A 15881-nucleotide genomic window follows, 5' to 3' on the forward strand; every position below is an offset into this window, starting at 1 on the left:
TCACTGGACTGGTGGCTTCTCAAAGCCGTGACCTCTACAGATAAGGTGACCCAGAGAAGAAGAGCAAAGCACCATACTCATGCTGCTATAAATACTAAGTAGGTAACAATTCTCACACCCCCACAACTATTAAAATGTACCAAGTGAATGGTAGTGAGAAGCTTACATTGGGAATAAGAGGAAAACAAAAAGTTTAAATAAAAATGGTTTTAAAAAATTAACCATTGCTGTCAAATGGCTTATAAACGAAAAGGTAGTTTGTAGAACAATTTATTCAGAGTCTAGCGATTAAACTTTACCAACTTTGCATTCTGTGGGTTTTTGCGCTGCTGCAATTCAACTACATACGTCAAAAGTACTTCATAAAAACTGTACATGTGTATGTTAAACATTTAGTATGCACAACTATATTTTTATTCAGACACAATTAGAGGTATGATAGCTATTTTATTATTTGTATGCCAGTAGCACCTATAGGCCTTAGAGTGAAGTTCTGCATTGAAGAGCTCATACTCTAGTCTAAACAGACAGAGCCAGCTCCAGCTTTTTTGCCACCCCAAGTGGCGGGGGTGGGGGGAATGATATGATTGAAGGACCCGCCGCTGAAGTCTGAAGAGGAGCGATTGAGCTGCTGCCGAAGTACCTGTCGCCAAATTGCCGCCGCTGACCCGGACATGCTGCCCCAACGGACTGTTGCGGCACCTGCTTCCTTCGCTGGTGCCTGCCCTGTAAACAGAAGAGACACAGAATAGGAGGGGAAACAGAAGTGTGAAGTAACTTGCCTACTGTCATACAGGTCAGGAATAGAACCCAGGTCTCCTGACTCCCTGTCCAGTGCCCTTAGTCACTAGACAGTGCTGCCTCTTATAATTAGAATGACAAATTATTAGTCTACTAGGGAAAGTCATCAAGATGAAAACTGAAACTCACTTCCACATTTGACCACAAGAAGTTAAATAAATTTATGCTTTTTCAGGTCAGGCCATACCTGACCTGAAAAGTACTGTTCATGCTTATACTCCCACAGATTATTTGGTGCAGAATGACAGAACACACTCATCTTTTCCCCTGGTTCACAGGGCTGCCTCCCACAACATGCCTGAGAAGTAGATGTGGTGAAGGGAATCAGTTTCAAACTCAGAAGGAATGAGAACTGAATTGTATAGATATAATGAAACAAAAATTGAAACAAATTATGCACCGGAAGAAAAGTGAAATGTAGGTATGAGGATATTGTGTGAAACAGACTTTTTGCAGAAATGGTACAGCAAGCAGCTGAGATGGGCTTCAGCAATGAAAATCAGAGTGGCCAGAAACTTTGCAAGATTGAAGAAAATGATATAAAGATGGACAAAATGACGTTGAGGAAACTGGAAACAGATGTCATGTTGAGGACTAGCTCAGATTAGTGAGCTTTTGCTTTGATATAAAAAAGGGTTATTCATACAGAAGTGTGGAGCCGTTGCCAGCATGTTAATGCAAGGTTTTTTGTTTGTTTTTTTACCAAGTCTAAGTTGGGTCTTTTGGAGATTGCGTAGCAGGCTATCCTCACTATGAAGGGAGGCAGCTATAACCAAGTAAACATTGTGCCTTTGGAGAGAAATTGTCCTGTGCTTGGAAGATTTTCTTGGTAATCGATTAGTAATAGTACCTTGAATTTGCTTTTGAATTTTCCCTTTGCTTTTATAACAAGGCTAAGTCAGCACAACACAATTTGTTAGTTTCGGGATCATTTGTTGCAGACAGGGCTGCCCTACAACACCACCATCATCTCTTGCATGCTTGTTGTCAGGCAAAGCAAAGGACAAGATCTGAATGGGGGTGAACACAATTATCCTCTTCACCCCTAGTGGTCCTCCGGTCAATTCAGGCTGGGATTAGGAAAGCTGATATTGCTACTGCCCACATTATGCCTGGCCTCTGGATTAAAAAAAAAACAAAAACCTTCAAGCACTAGAGCTGTCAATCTAGCATCTTTTATGAGCAAAACATTTACCTTTAAAAGACTGACTTATTACATTTGGGACAGTAGGTTAAAAGTAACTGCTTTTAAAATCAGAAATCGACTGTTACCATGTATTTTAGAGTTAAGTTGAAGGCTAATATTAAGAATTCTCTCTCTCTCAAAAAAAAGAGTACTCAGCAATGTTGTTTAACTACAATGAAGAACCTGCTCTACAGCAGGTTCTGATCAGTTTTCATTATATCAATTCAGACTGATAATCACTTTCAGATCCAGTTAAAATATGAAAATATCAAAAAACAAAACAGATATGACAGAAAAATTAGCTCCTGAAACATTCAAAATACCTTGAAAACTGTATGACTTCTTGGCAGCTGCAAGTTAACTGCACATTAGACAACATATATTTAACACCATGGTTGAGTAAATTCTTGTTCTGAAAAGAAAAGGCATAAGAAATACACTGTGAATCCAATTTAAGAGTATGTAATCTAGCTAACTCAAAATTAAGATGGCACATCAGACTCAGATTTTTTCTCCAGAAAGAATCAGCTGGGTAAACGGCAAAAGATAATCATCATTAGGCCATCAAAGCAACAGTCTGCCACCCAAAACTAAAATTAAGCTTATTAGTCATCTCATGGACAATTATACGTATGGGGAAGAGGCTATCATAATACAAATTTAAGAGGTTCAGTTCCACAAAATTAGATCCTTTGAAAAAAGAAAGGTTTAAAATAAGGACAAAGAAATATTAACATGATCACATGTAACCCAAACATTTGGAACTCAAGATGCTCTGGATAACTTTGAAATCAACTATATTTTCCTTTTATATTCACATGAAAGTTTCTGAAATTAGTTTTAAATTGGGCTGAATTATCTGAAAGATTGTTAAGCTTTTGAAAATGTTGAGTCCTCACCCAGAATGGTCAGAGGCCTATTGCCTCACAACTTTTAAAGGACTGCTCTCCATGACTCATTTGTTGTGTTGGTTCACATATTTTAACCTAGACTTTTACCTACCTTAGCTGTGCTAAGTTTCATTCTTTTCAGCACAGAGATATATACAAAGGCATCACAAAAACAAATACCCCCCTCCAACTTACCTTAAGAGAAGAAGTGAAACAACATCTTACTGGCTGCAAAGAGCAGGACAAAAGTCAAGAACATGGCATTTCTGAATGTATCCAAGCTCAACAAATCACATAACAAAAGGTATTTTTCACTGAAAAAATTGCAGAAAGAAAAATTTATAAAACTGATCACGCTGACAAACTAAGTTACCAAGTTTATCCAAACCTTTACTGGCATCTCAGATTTGAACATGTACATCAACATACATTCAGATGGGTAAACGGCAAAAGGAAATCATCATCATGCCAGTAACATCACGTTGTCTAAGGTGCCGATTTAATGAAAAGTAGTTAATTTCAATATGAGAATGTGTCTTCCTGCAGTATGTGTGGCATAATCTGGACAAGAACTATATTTCTGAAGTATGTCATTTTGCCCCTATGTAATGCATATATTTTAAAGGACTTGAATTTCAATTATTTCCTGCAAGATACAAGCACAAAACTAGTACAATTTTTTGCCCCCATTCCAGTTTCCAACTTATCTTTTAGATTGCTGTAACAGAAATAAAAAAAGATCACTACAATGACAGGGGTTGGATAAAAATAGGAACAGCTTCTCAGCTGCTGGCCTAATGAAGCCCCTGACCACCAAGCCAGATCCTCAGCTAGTGTAAGCCAACGTAGTGTTAGGGTCATCATGGAAAAGCATCATAGATCGGTTCTGTGCAGATTTTCATCAGATGAAGATTTGACTCTCTTATTGGATTTTGATTTCTGGTATTGATATCAAAGAAAAGCAACAGACTTATTTTTACTAACTACTTTACCAGTTGATAGGACATTTTGCTGGCTGTACACAAAGTACATGGGGCTTGTAAAAACGTTTGAAATAAACATCACAACTGACTCAATTCTCACTATTTTAAAGAAAATTTTCTTATCAGAAACATTAATGAATTTGATCCACAGGCACTTTTTGATTTATTCTGTGTTTGGCTGGCATTTTCAGATACATTATCAAAAAGAGAAATCATTATGCCAAAAAGCAACTTTCTGTCTATGATGAGCATTTAATGCTATGAGACTAAAACTAAGTATTTGATCACAAAGAAAATATTAATATAGCGACATCTCTTTAAAAAGTATAAAAAATGCTTCCCAGTACTATAATGGTACATCCACACTACGCACCTGATCAGCAGGTAGCAATGTATCTATCAGGGATCAATTTATCGCATCTCATCTAGACATGATAAATTGATCCCTGAATGCGCTCCCCATCGACTCCGGAATTCCACCAAGGCGAGAAGCGGAAGCCATCCATCCTGCGCTGTGAGCACAGGAGATAAGTCGATCTAAGATATGCAACTTCAGCTATGAAAATACCGTAGCTGAAGTCAACTCATCTTAGATTGATTCTCCCCCACCACCACCCCAGTGTAGACCAGGCCTAAGTTAAACCCAGCCTTCAAACAGGGGTTTAATTTTGCATCCACAAAATCAATCATGCTTTTTTCCAGCAATTCATTCTAAGTGCAAAAGCAAGTCAGTCTGAAGATCAGACCCCATGTTATTACATAAATCTCTTTACTAGAATTAAAGGTTCAGACTGCTTGGTAGCTTCAGAACCATTTAAGAAATGAGTTCTCCACATTTTTAGTCACAAGCGTGGTAATTATACTTACTTGTCACTATGTGGAATCTACCAATGTAGGATGGGGATGAATGGTCAGGTGAAGTGTAGCTATCTTTGCTCTCTGGTTTCTAAAGAGAACAGCTTGTATCTGAGTATTCTGGGATTTATTCTGTTTGTTCAGGAGAACCAGAGTGAACTCTGCTATCTGATTAATGTATTACTCATCTATGCAATAAGCTTCTCAACAAATCCTCTAGTACCTTAATACTGAGATGGAAAAAATAAGCATTTAAATTACCTCAGCAGTTCAGGTGAGAGCTGTCAGGCTTCAGGTAAGCAGCATTTGAAAGCCCATCTCAGGATACAGGGATTTCTGGACAGAGCAACAAAATCCGAGGCCAATGCTCATCTGTAGTGTTTACGGGAAAAAATAAATTAGAAATCTACATGGACCACTGGATTCTACAAACTACTCATTTGATTTACTTAACAGATGTGCTGGCATCTCAGATTCAGAAATATACATCAACGAAATACATTCAGTTGGGTAAACGGCAAAAAGGAAATCATCATTATGCCAGTGAAAACTCTTCCTATCTTTGATAACAATTATTACTACATGGAAGAAGGCTAACTTCAAGCTATGAAAACATATGCACCTGGGCACTTTGCCCAGCATCTCAGCCACTCAGGACAGTTTGCCAACATGGAGGTGCATATTTTAAAGTAATTTGCATTTGTTAATACAGAACACTCAGTGACATGAACAACAGAACTAACAAGTTAAGAATTTTCCTCACTGCCATCTTGCTTCTTTTGCCCCCCTCTAAAATCAAAATGTTCAAAAACACAGTGACTTGGGTCTGGATTTAACAGAAAACAGCTTCCTGGTTGCTAGCTTGCAGAAGCTCTCCAAGCACTGTGTATTTACAATATGAAAAAATCCCAACAATATACTCACAGCCTTATTTATTTAACAGTTCACGTGACAGCTTGCTGGTTACAAAGGAATAGCATAGCAGACTCCAGACAGGAAACTTGCAATACCCATCAGAAACAAATTGTAACTGCTGACTCTATCCTCATTACCTAAAAGAAAAAAGTTCCAGACATTCTGAACAGTTGACAGGAACAGAATTCTCATCATTCACTTGGAAAATGGGCCAAAGGGATTATTATATCAATGAAGCAACACTGATCCCAGTAACAATTTAATATTAAATCATTTTCATGGAGTGAGTTCTGGGATATGTTCAGTAAAATGTCACAATTGTTTTAAGAGACAAGAAGTGGTTAAACAGAAGGCATTAATATTTTGCCCATTAAAAGAATGTGTTGTGGGTAAGTCTACGTATTTAAGCATGTTCCACTATGCAGAGTTATTGATTTTACAAGAGTATGATATTCCTAATGAGTAGCCATTGCTTTTTGTCCAGTTGGGTTTGACAAGTATGAAAGATGAATTAAGGTTAAAGGTTATATTTACCTCGCTTTGGGAGCACAGGTCTCCATGTAAGCACAATGGCACATTCCCTGAAGGTTCAATTCAAGGTCAGAACTCTTATGCTGCCTATGAGACTACCAAACCAAGATCCCACTACAATGGAGTCCCCAGACAACTACTGCTCTTAAGTATGTCACTATACTATGGAAAGGGCACGGTCAGGACCACCGGACAACTCTCTAATCAAACTCCCCAGTGACAAAGGGGCAATTTATCATTAGAATTTGGACACCCAGCTGCTGATGAAAATGATTTATGAAGACACATCAACAGCAGTAAGGTTATTTAGCTGTCCAATTTATCATTATCTGGAAGACTTGAAAGACTAAAAATAACTCAAAATAATCAATAAAGATGACTTGCCAATAGTAAATGTCTTCTATTGCCTAATGAAATCCAGCTCAATTTCACAGAACATATGCAAACTGTAGTAAAATAAACTAGGTGTCGTAAAGCAAGTCTCAAATAAGAAATTAGCTATTTAATTTGCAAACAAAGCAGTTTGTTGAAAATAAAGTGTTAGTGCAACTATAATCACATTTGATTAGTCTCAGAAATGGTGGGAGATGTAGTTATGAGGAGGACATAATAGGAAATGACTTCTGTTCATTTCCACTAGAAACTCTATCCTTTCAAATCAGAGTGTATATAAAACATGTTAGCAGGTCATCTGCTCATTTTTTATTTTTAAAGTGCAAATTACTTTCATTCCATTTTTAAAATTGTGTCAAGATTAGAATTTAAGTTCAGTTAAAATTACATACTTCCTGGCTTCTCTGCCAGAGATATTGTACAAGGTCCCAAAAGTCTGAAAGAACTAGCTGATTTCTAAAGTCTCATTTTCACTGTAATTGTCAATACTTGAGTAATTAGACATTCAAAGAGAAACCAAGAAACCTGCAGCTCATCTCTCAGGACTTTTAACACTGTATTTTAAAAAGTACTTTTCCAATTTATAAAACAACCACATCAACTTTCTTCTTGTTTAGAACCCCACAAGTAGCAGAATTTCTGAAACTGTATTTGCATACTATAAAATGAAAACTGAAGTTGGTTATCTGTATAACATTTGTTAGAACTGAGGGTTCCTTTCTCTCTCAGTGCTAGCAAGCTCCCCAGCAAACAAGGCAAACATGGCTATTTGGGGTGTGTGCCCCCAGGTCTTATTCAGAATTGTACTGCTGTCAACTTTTTGTGCCTAGCATAATGTGATCCAACCTCACTGTGGTCTTTAGGTGCTACTGCAATTTAAATATTTATTAATAATAAACTTAAATGTGATGAGGGAGTAGGGCAGGCGTAGGCAACCTTTGGCACGTGTGCCAAAAGTGGCAAGTGAGCTGATTGTCAGTGGCACTCACACTGCCCAGGTCCTGGCCACCGGTCTGGGGGGCTCTGCATTTTAATTTAATTTTAAATGAAGCTTCTTAAACATTTTAAAAACCTTACTTACTTTACATACAACAATAGTTTAGTTATATATTATAGACTTCTAGAAAGAGACCTTCTAAAAACATTAAAATGTATTACTGGCATGCAAAACCTTAGAGTGCATAAATGAAGACTCAGCACACCACTACTGAAAGGCTGCCAACCCCTTGAGAAGGGTATCTCTATAATCATTTTGTTTAAGAACTTGAAGATCTTCTCACCCAATATTTGTTCTATCATTATAGAAAAGTATACTGGGTGCTTATGTGAAATATTGTTGGCAGTTTACTAGTTAATTTCAAAGAATTTCCAACAAGTTAGGTTGAAATTAATTCTTTTCCCCACGGCTTGTAGATATTTTTGCTATACAATTTATCCTTAAAGCAATAGTACTGTACCCTATTTAATCTCCTTTGTAGTCAGGGGATTTAACAAGTTGGTTTTGATTTTTTGCCCAAATCAGATTTCTAATTCAAAGTAATAGAACAAAGGATTGTTCTTGAAATACTCTAATTGCTTGGTACTCCTGACCTCAGACAACAGATGTTGGCAAACATTTAACTTTGTTTCCTATTCTACTTTTCCCTATTCATATTTTAAATACCACTAAGTGGTAGCATTACAAAAATGATGTGGGTCACTAAAAAATACTGCCCAGCTACACCAAAACTGCTTTGCTAAACAGTAATCTATCCTACCCAAGTTAAACTTGCTTAGCTGATACTATAACCATCAGGGCCTGGAGTTTGTGATTTTTATTTTAACTTCAAAATAACCTCTGAGGGGAAAACCCTCATTTTAAGTGATCAAAAGATTATTGTATGCCAAACAAACACACTCATAAAACCACCATCCAAATTAATACAACTTGCACCAGTTAACTAAAATATGCCCACACTAGAAATGCTACAGCTGCATTGCTGTAGTGTAGACATGTACTACAGTTTTAGAAAGGGTTTGTCTGTCACGGTACTAAATCCACCGCTCAAGGGATCCTAGCTCAATGGAAGAATTCATCTATCAACCTACTGGTGTTTACAACGGGGCTTAGGTCAGCTTAATCACATCACACAGGGTGTCAAATTTTTCACAGCCACCTGAGCAATATAGTTAAACCAACCTAACTCTGTAGTGTTGACCAGCTCTGGCACATTATAGTGATATAACTGGAAATGTCTTCTCCGTAGAGAGTCTCATGAAACTTCTTGCTGCCAGCAACCGGGTATGAAAGAAAAACCATCAAATAGTGTCAGACTTGCAATGGAATTGCCAGAGTGACAATTAACAATGAGTCCAGTTAAGTTTTTGTTTGGAATCCAGTAGGAGGCTCTCAGAGCTAACAGTGCTTTCCACGTCCAAGACCTTAGAGGCATATCCAGGGTAGCTATGCTTCACCCCGGGCTGGAAACTACTCCCCGGGCTCTGCAACACTCAGGTTCTAGGGAGATGGTCTCAGTGGCCTCACACTACATTAGTAGTCCACCAGAGACATGCAGGTGCTGGCAAGTTGGCCACAGGGGCCATTGCTGTGACACACACCAACTGCCTCACCGAGGCACTCGAGCCAACTCTTCCACCCAACCACCTTAATGGGCTCTTACACAGCGAGCACAGACAGATCCCCCAATCCCTCCTCCCATACTAGGGTGACCAGATGTCCCGATTTCATAGGGACACTCCCAATTTTGGGAGCTTTTTCTTATATAGGCTCCTATTATCCCCCATCCCCGTCCCAATTTTTCACATTTGCTATCTGGTCAGACTATTCCACACACACACCACCCATCTCTGCTTTCATCCCCCAGCCTCCCCCATACACACATCCCCCCACAGACCGCCCATCCCTTTCACCCCTACCTTCCCTTAATCCCTCCCCCCCACAGACCACCCATCCCTGCTTTCACCGCCCAGCCTCCCCTTATCCCCTCCTCCCCCCACACAGAGCGCCCGTCCCTGCTTTCACTCCCTGCCTCCCCTTAACCCCTCCTTCCAACATATCCACCCCACACGCACACCCCCGCAACCCACCAGAGAACTCCCACCCCCCGCACAGACCTCTCCCCTCCAACCCGCCCCGCACAGACCGCTGGCCCATCCCTGCTTCCCTAGTCCCGCACCTCGTGGTCCGCTGACCGCTCCCCAGCTCCCTCGCGCACACCCACAAAAGGAACGGAAGGAGGAACTGAATTCCTCCCAATTAAAACGAGCCCAGATAGGGCCACGTGACAAACGCCGATTCCGTTCGCCTCACGTGATCGGAAGTATGACAGCGCGCCAACCTCGCTCAGGCTCTGTGTTGCTCCGCAGTATCCTGAAGCGGTCCCACTAAAGTAATGGGAACTGGATGTCAGAGATGCGCCTGCGCGGTGCCGGGCTCCGCCCCTCCCCCGTCTGCAGACGTTGCGCGTGCGCAGTCGCCACGGTTCTCTACCACTGACACACATACATTGAGTAGGAATACGCAAGGCGGGCCAGCTGGGCGGGGTCAGCCTGTGACCGTTAAACGTGCGGCGGGACCTGAATCCCCGCTTGGTTCCTGAAGCTTGCGGCCCTGGCTCCCGCCTCGCGTGGGGATTTGGGGAGCTCTGTGTTGCCCTGGGCCGGGTGCGCGGGCGCCTCGCCGAGCAGCGCAGGCCGCGAGAGTCCCGCCAAGGAGCGGCTCGGACAGGCTGCCCCAAGCCAGCTGCCAGCGCGGGGAACGGTCCCGCCAGCCCTCAGGCGCCCCAGGCCGGCGTGGGCGTGTGAACAGAATCCTGGCCTTTGAAACGGAGCCACCAGGAGCGAGCGCACAGCGGCTGCCTAGGCTGCGGGGAGGACCAGGCCCCGGGGAAGCTGTAGGCAAGTCACGTGCAAATACAGTGAGTTGGGGATTAAAAATTGCCCCGGACACCTGTACTGCAGCCACTGCCTCATCCTTCAAATTACTGGGGCGGTTGTGGTTGTAGGCCTCTCTGTTACCCCAGTGCCTTGTGCCATGCCTTCGGCTGAACTACTGAAGGAATCACTCCTCTGCAAAGGTGTACTACTGATTCTGTCTTCATGTTAGCTCTGATTAGCCACAGTCTAGAGAAGAAACTGTAGTAAGATGAGGCACTGAAACATAAACGTTTTGCAAAGAATCCTGTGGCACCTTATAGACTAACACGTTTTGGAGCATAAACTTTCGTGTGTGAATACCCACTTCGTCAGATATTAGTCTATAAGGTGCCACAGGATTCTTTGCTGCTTTTACAGGTCCAGACTAACACAGCTACCCCTCTGATGATAAACTTTTGTGTTACTGGCCCAGTCTGAAGCCTGAACCAAAGTACTTCCAGGCATTGCTAAGTAGAAGCTGGGCTGTGAGCCAGAGGCAGGCCCCATTCACAGAAGTTGGTGAGAAGAGGGTTGTTAGAAGCAGGTGCATCCACATACAAGTGCTAAAAAGAGGAACTTGTGCCAAGATGACATCAGGACATGCTGCAGACATAACAAGGAACAGGCAGGGGCATCTTAAAGACAGGTCAAAAAGACGGCATGATGGATAGATCTATCTATTTGAAACAACATGATCAAAGGGGAGACAACACCCTAATGAGCCAACGGGCTGTACTTCCCTACGTTAGTAGGGATGAGTAATTTGTCCTGTAACTGTATAAAAGTAGGTCCTGGAGTGTGCATCTTTGTCCAGCCTAGGGGGCAGTGGAGTGTCCTGCCACTGACAGAGCTGTGTCCATTGCCAGGGGGCACATATTTGTAGTATGCAGGGGTGAAAGTAACTTACAGGACTTAACGGTACTGCTGGAGTCCTGAGGGGGGCGTGGCCTCACCAAGAAGAGGTGTGGCTTCTCAAGATTGAAAGGCCCTGGGGAACCAGCTGTGGCTGGGAGATCCAGAGCCTTTAAATCAACCAGGGGCTCCTAGCTGCAGATGTGGCTGGGAGCCCCCTGGGGCTCAGGGGCAAATTAAAGGGCCCGGGGCTCTGGCTGCCAGTGGGAACCCCAAGCTTTGCAGGGCTGGGGCAGGGATTTAAAGGGCCCACAGCTCCTGCCACTGAGGGAAGCCTGGAGCCCTTTAAATCCTGGTCCCAGCCTGGCCACCAGAGCTGTGGCCAAGATTCAAAGGGGTCTGGGCTGCCTGCAGTGGCAGGAGCTCTGAGCCCTTTAAATCTCAGCTGCGGCCAGGATTTAACGGGCTGTGGGTTGCCCACAGTGGCAGGGAGCTCTGAGCCCTATAAATCCTGGCCCCAGCCCAGCTGTGGACAGGATTTAAAGGACTCTGGGCTGCCCACAGCGGCGGGGAGCTCTGAGCCCTTTAAATCTTAGCCGCGGCTGGGAGTTAAAGGGCTCAGGGCTGCCTGCAGCCCTTTCAATCCCCACCATGGAAATCAATGCAGTCCAGCATGGCGTACTGGCTCTTGCTGGTATGCCGGCCCGGCTTACGTTCACCTCTGACTGTATGTATGTTTATGAATGTGTCACAAACAATGCAGCTGCAGCTTGCCACCAACCAGCAGCGACCCCAGCAACCAGCCCCCGTGGGCTGCTGTCTGCAGAGAGCCAGCAGGTGCTGCTGGGCTGGGTCTGCCAAGGAGTAAGTAACCAAGGCAAAAATCACAGCCAGGGAGCCGAGGGGGGGGGGGAGAAGTCAGGGGTGAATGAAGAACAACTGGAATAGCCTTCATGAAGTATACAAGATATTTAGAGAAAGTTTTATCAATTTCAGCCTCTGCACTCTGCAGGCAGGACAAAACAAAAAGAGATCTGAGATTGCACCCAATGTCCTAAGGACATTTCAGGTGTTTAAATCAATATATAAAGAGGGTGGATTAGAATGAAAACTACTATTTCTTTCAAAGGATACACAATAATTTCCCTGAATATTCAGTTTTTCTGTCCAATCCCTTTGTGGTTTTGTCTATGGAGGCTATTTGCTTTCCCTGTGAATCTTTAGTTGCTTTAGCAAAATTGCTTTGCCCAAAATAAGCCCTAATCATCATGACACATCTTTCCACCATGTTCTCCATGATTTTTGTGTTCTTTTTTTTAAACAGTAACATTTCAAAGAGTTTGGAAATCACAACCATGATCCTCTGCTGGGGAGGGAATGGGATAGATTTGAACTTGGAAATAGTTCCTGATTTTGAGTTGTGTTTAGGAGATTCCCTCATCCCGGGGGCAGAAAAGAACTGCCCCTGCCATAGTCACACACACCCAACAACAACTGAGAGTGAAATTAACAAGAATGCCAGAAACGGCTCCTAACTCTGGGCACTGAACTGCACAGGGAACAGCTGAGTTTAAACTGTTCTTTTGCAGGCAGCAGCAGCAGGCATCTCAGCCAGTCTCCCTACTGCAAGCTAGAGTCTAGAGGAAAACCTCTGCTGGGGTGGGGGAGAATGGAGAGGAATGCAGAGCCTTGTCTGCAGCCTGGCTGGAGGAGGGGGAGGGAGGAGATGAGAAACCAATGTGACAGTGAGTTTTCCCCTTCCACCTGCTTTTATTAGCTCTGGATTTAAGCTGTGTAGCCAAATGCTTGTATTTGTTGTGTATATTAGTACTGGAGAGATCTCCCATCCCCCGGGGCAGAAAAGGACTGCCCCTGCCATGGTCAAACACACCTTCTCCTCGACCCCCTCCCCCGAGCTACTGTGAGTGAAATTAATAAGGATGCCAGAAACCCAGCCCTGGGGACTGGACCATCACGGAACAGCTGAGTTTAAACTATTCTTATGCAGGGAGCAGGCTTCTCTCTCCCTCCCTCAGTCAGTCTCCTTTTCTTACCGGTCCTCCGTACTGGCCCGTACCTGCTTACTTTCACCTCTGGTAGTATGTTCTGTAGAGTCTACAGGAAACTATTACTGTGCTTCATTTGACAATAAACCTGGCTTTGGTTCCTTCGTACCTTACTAGAGTCTGTGGTCTTTGGGGGTTCTCTTGGGTTTGCTGTGTCAGCTATCTGCGCAGAGCTGGGGCAGCACACAGAGGGAACACGTATGCAGCTGAGTGTTATCATCATCAAACAAGAGCAGAGCACCACATTGGTAGCTACTGACCGTGCTACATTGCTGTATGTTTAGTTATTATGAACTACATGCACTAACTTTCAAGATTTTTCCATCCACATTACTAAAGAAAAAGCATGCAGAATGAAACACTTTTTGTTAGAAAGTGCTTCAATTTGATTTAAATCACTATTTAAATCCACTAGTCAGGAAGACTCAATTCAGTCATGGATTGCTACATAATAATGCATTCTTGTTGATTGTTACAACCTTAAAACATATTTTTCAAACTCATAGATGTAGGTTTCATTTTTAGAAGGTAGACACTATATATTTTAAAAGTGATTTATTTTGAAAACTTTTCAGATTAGTTTTACAGCTGTATCAGAAAATGAATGATTGGTTATTTCATTTACTATATGTAATTGAAGCAGATATTTATGAAGTCATTGGGAGGTGAACTATCTCCAGTTCAACAGGTTAATCATTAATATTTGGAGGATTTTCTTGCCATACTGTGTTAGGAGGAGAACATCACCAGACAGACATTTAAATTGTTTTATTTAACTAAAACAACAATGTTATGTCTTCTGGATTTTTTTTCCTCAACAGCAAACCTATAATATTTTAACAAAACAATCATATGAATTTTTGAATTTAAACATTCAAGTATTTTTTAAATCAGGTGTGTTTTTGCTTCCATTGTTTTTAACTAAAAGAGCTAAATTAAATATTAAAAAAAATTAAATCGACTATGTCAGCCAGGTCAACATGAGAAACTTAAAATATTGGCTTCTGCAGCTAACTCAGTTGTCTTCACCTTCATTTTCCTGTTTGTTTTTCTTTTCTAGATTAACAACAATCTTTCCTGCTTTTTTAGGTCCCAAACAATTTCTCAATTTGGAATGAATTAGTACAAAGGAAGAAAATATTCTGTCTACACTGGCAGAAGAAGCTACTGCTGTTAAAAGTGAGATTCACTTCAATAGTCTCTGAATCCAAGTGCTTAAGTGACTTCCATGAGTTCACTGGTGAAACTTTATTTAAAACATCATCAGCAAACATATACTTCTTGAATGGTTCACCCTTAGCTCTGAAGATTATTATAGGTGGCATTATGGAGAGATGAATTGCTAGATGTGCATGTCATAGCCAACTCCTCTTCTTCAGCAGTTAAGGTTTGACCCTGGTACCGAGTATTGAGAATATTTGCAAGAAAAAGAACTGGAGATAGTGCTTGTCCCATTCGTTTTTTTAATGCTTGTAATTTAACTCTATCATTGCATATTTCTCTTTTTAAGATCTCACTCAGTTCCTTCAAAATTTCAACGGCGTCAGCAATAAAACAGCTATTTCCCTGCATTTTGTTCAAGGCTACAGAAATAGTCTTCTGGGTACTCAGCATGTGTTCAAGTTTTCTCTTAAGCCCAATGTTACAAACTTTGTCTGTGACAGTGCCATCTATTTTTTTTCATGATTTTGTTCACAAACTGTCATTAGATTAGGCCAGTTCTTGATATAGTGCTCAAAGCAGTCAACAATTGTGTCCCATCGCACATTTTGTGGGAGAGTTAGCTTGGTTCCTCCCACTTTTTTCAGAGCAGCTGCTGCAAAGTGGTTGTTACGGAAGTATTTTGCAATTTCAACAACATTGGCCTTTATTTCTGGAACACTGAAGTCTTTGGCTAGAAGGTGCATCACAGGAGCACTGCAACCATATGTTATTAGCTTGGGGCTCTCTTCTAAATAATTTCTTCTCATCTTGGATACATTTGCAGCATTGTCTGTGACCAAGCTGCGTTCTAGACAGTTGAACTTTTTTTCACAGGTTGTTGTAGCTTTTACTGCTACGTCTTGTAAGTATTCTGCTGTGTGTGCATTTCCTGATGTCTCAATTGTTTCTGTAAGCAAGACATTCCCTTCTTCTGTTGTCACACGAGCACATACAACAGGATCATTGTGGACATTGCTCCACCTATCAAGACTCAGGTTAACAATTTCACTCTCTAGACCTTTTGCACACTACTCAATTTCTCTTTCATATGCTTTATCCAGCAATTTGCCTGCGACATCTGCTCTGTTGGGTGGACTCTATCCTGGTCTTAATGACTGAACCATGTTAATGAAGTGTGGGTTCTCAATCATACAGAAAGGAAAGTTTGTTGCATAAACAAACCAGGCAATTTTTTCATAAATTACCTCTTTTTGTAATCTGCTGGTTCTTATCACAAATTTACTTATGATTGTTTCTGGGTGATGGAGATTTTTTTTTCTTTTTGCTACAG

At 41.8% G+C, this 15881-nt stretch overlaps 2 long non-coding RNA genes and 3 other non-coding genes across 15 annotated transcripts in view; 1 reads left to right on the top strand and 4 right to left on the bottom strand.

The window, feature by feature from the left end:
- Nucleotides 1–9930, bottom strand: part of LOC127045416 (uncharacterized) — a 29326-nt gene extending 19396 nt beyond the window's left edge. For 4 of the 11 annotated variants that reach the window (XR_007772672.1, XR_007772674.1, XR_007772675.1 and 1 more), the window contains exons 1-6: nucleotides 9731–9919; nucleotides 5640–5767; nucleotides 4977–5087; nucleotides 3073–3105; nucleotides 2311–2399; nucleotides 644–726 (exon numbers count right to left, since the gene is read on the bottom strand). This is a non-coding gene — a long non-coding RNA (uncharacterized LOC127045416). Of the gene's footprint in view, nucleotides 1–254; nucleotides 727–1651; nucleotides 1921–2310; nucleotides 2400–3072; nucleotides 3192–4233; nucleotides 4373–4976; nucleotides 5088–5639; nucleotides 5768–9730 lie in introns of those variants that run through there. The other 7 variants (XR_007772673.1, XR_007772668.1, XR_007772670.1 and 4 more) reach the window with 7 other exon arrangements.
- Nucleotides 2474–2553, bottom strand: LOC127046078 (small nucleolar RNA SNORD87). Its single transcript, XR_007772941.1, has one exon. It is a non-coding gene; the product is annotated as a small nucleolar RNA SNORD87 (small nucleolar RNA).
- Nucleotides 3270–3350, bottom strand: LOC127046076 (small nucleolar RNA SNORD87). Its single transcript, XR_007772938.1, has one exon. It is a non-coding gene; the product is annotated as a small nucleolar RNA SNORD87 (small nucleolar RNA).
- Nucleotides 5176–5260, bottom strand: LOC127046075 (small nucleolar RNA SNORD87). Its single transcript, XR_007772937.1, has one exon. It is a non-coding gene; the product is annotated as a small nucleolar RNA SNORD87 (small nucleolar RNA).
- Nucleotides 9931–10251: 321 nt separating the features above from the next.
- The window catches only part of LOC127045464 (uncharacterized), a 33923-nt gene continuing 28293 nt past the window's right edge, over nucleotides 10252–15881 (top strand). The window contains exon 1 of the long non-coding RNA XR_007772738.1: nucleotides 10252–10471. This is a non-coding gene — a long non-coding RNA (uncharacterized LOC127045464). The remainder of the gene's footprint in view (nucleotides 10472–15881) is intronic.

Source organism: Gopherus flavomarginatus, chromosome 2, assembly GCF_025201925.1.
Source record: "Gopherus flavomarginatus isolate rGopFla2 chromosome 2, rGopFla2.mat.asm, whole genome shotgun sequence".
NCBI classification, from domain to species: Eukaryota; Metazoa; Chordata; order Testudines; family Testudinidae; genus Gopherus; species Gopherus flavomarginatus.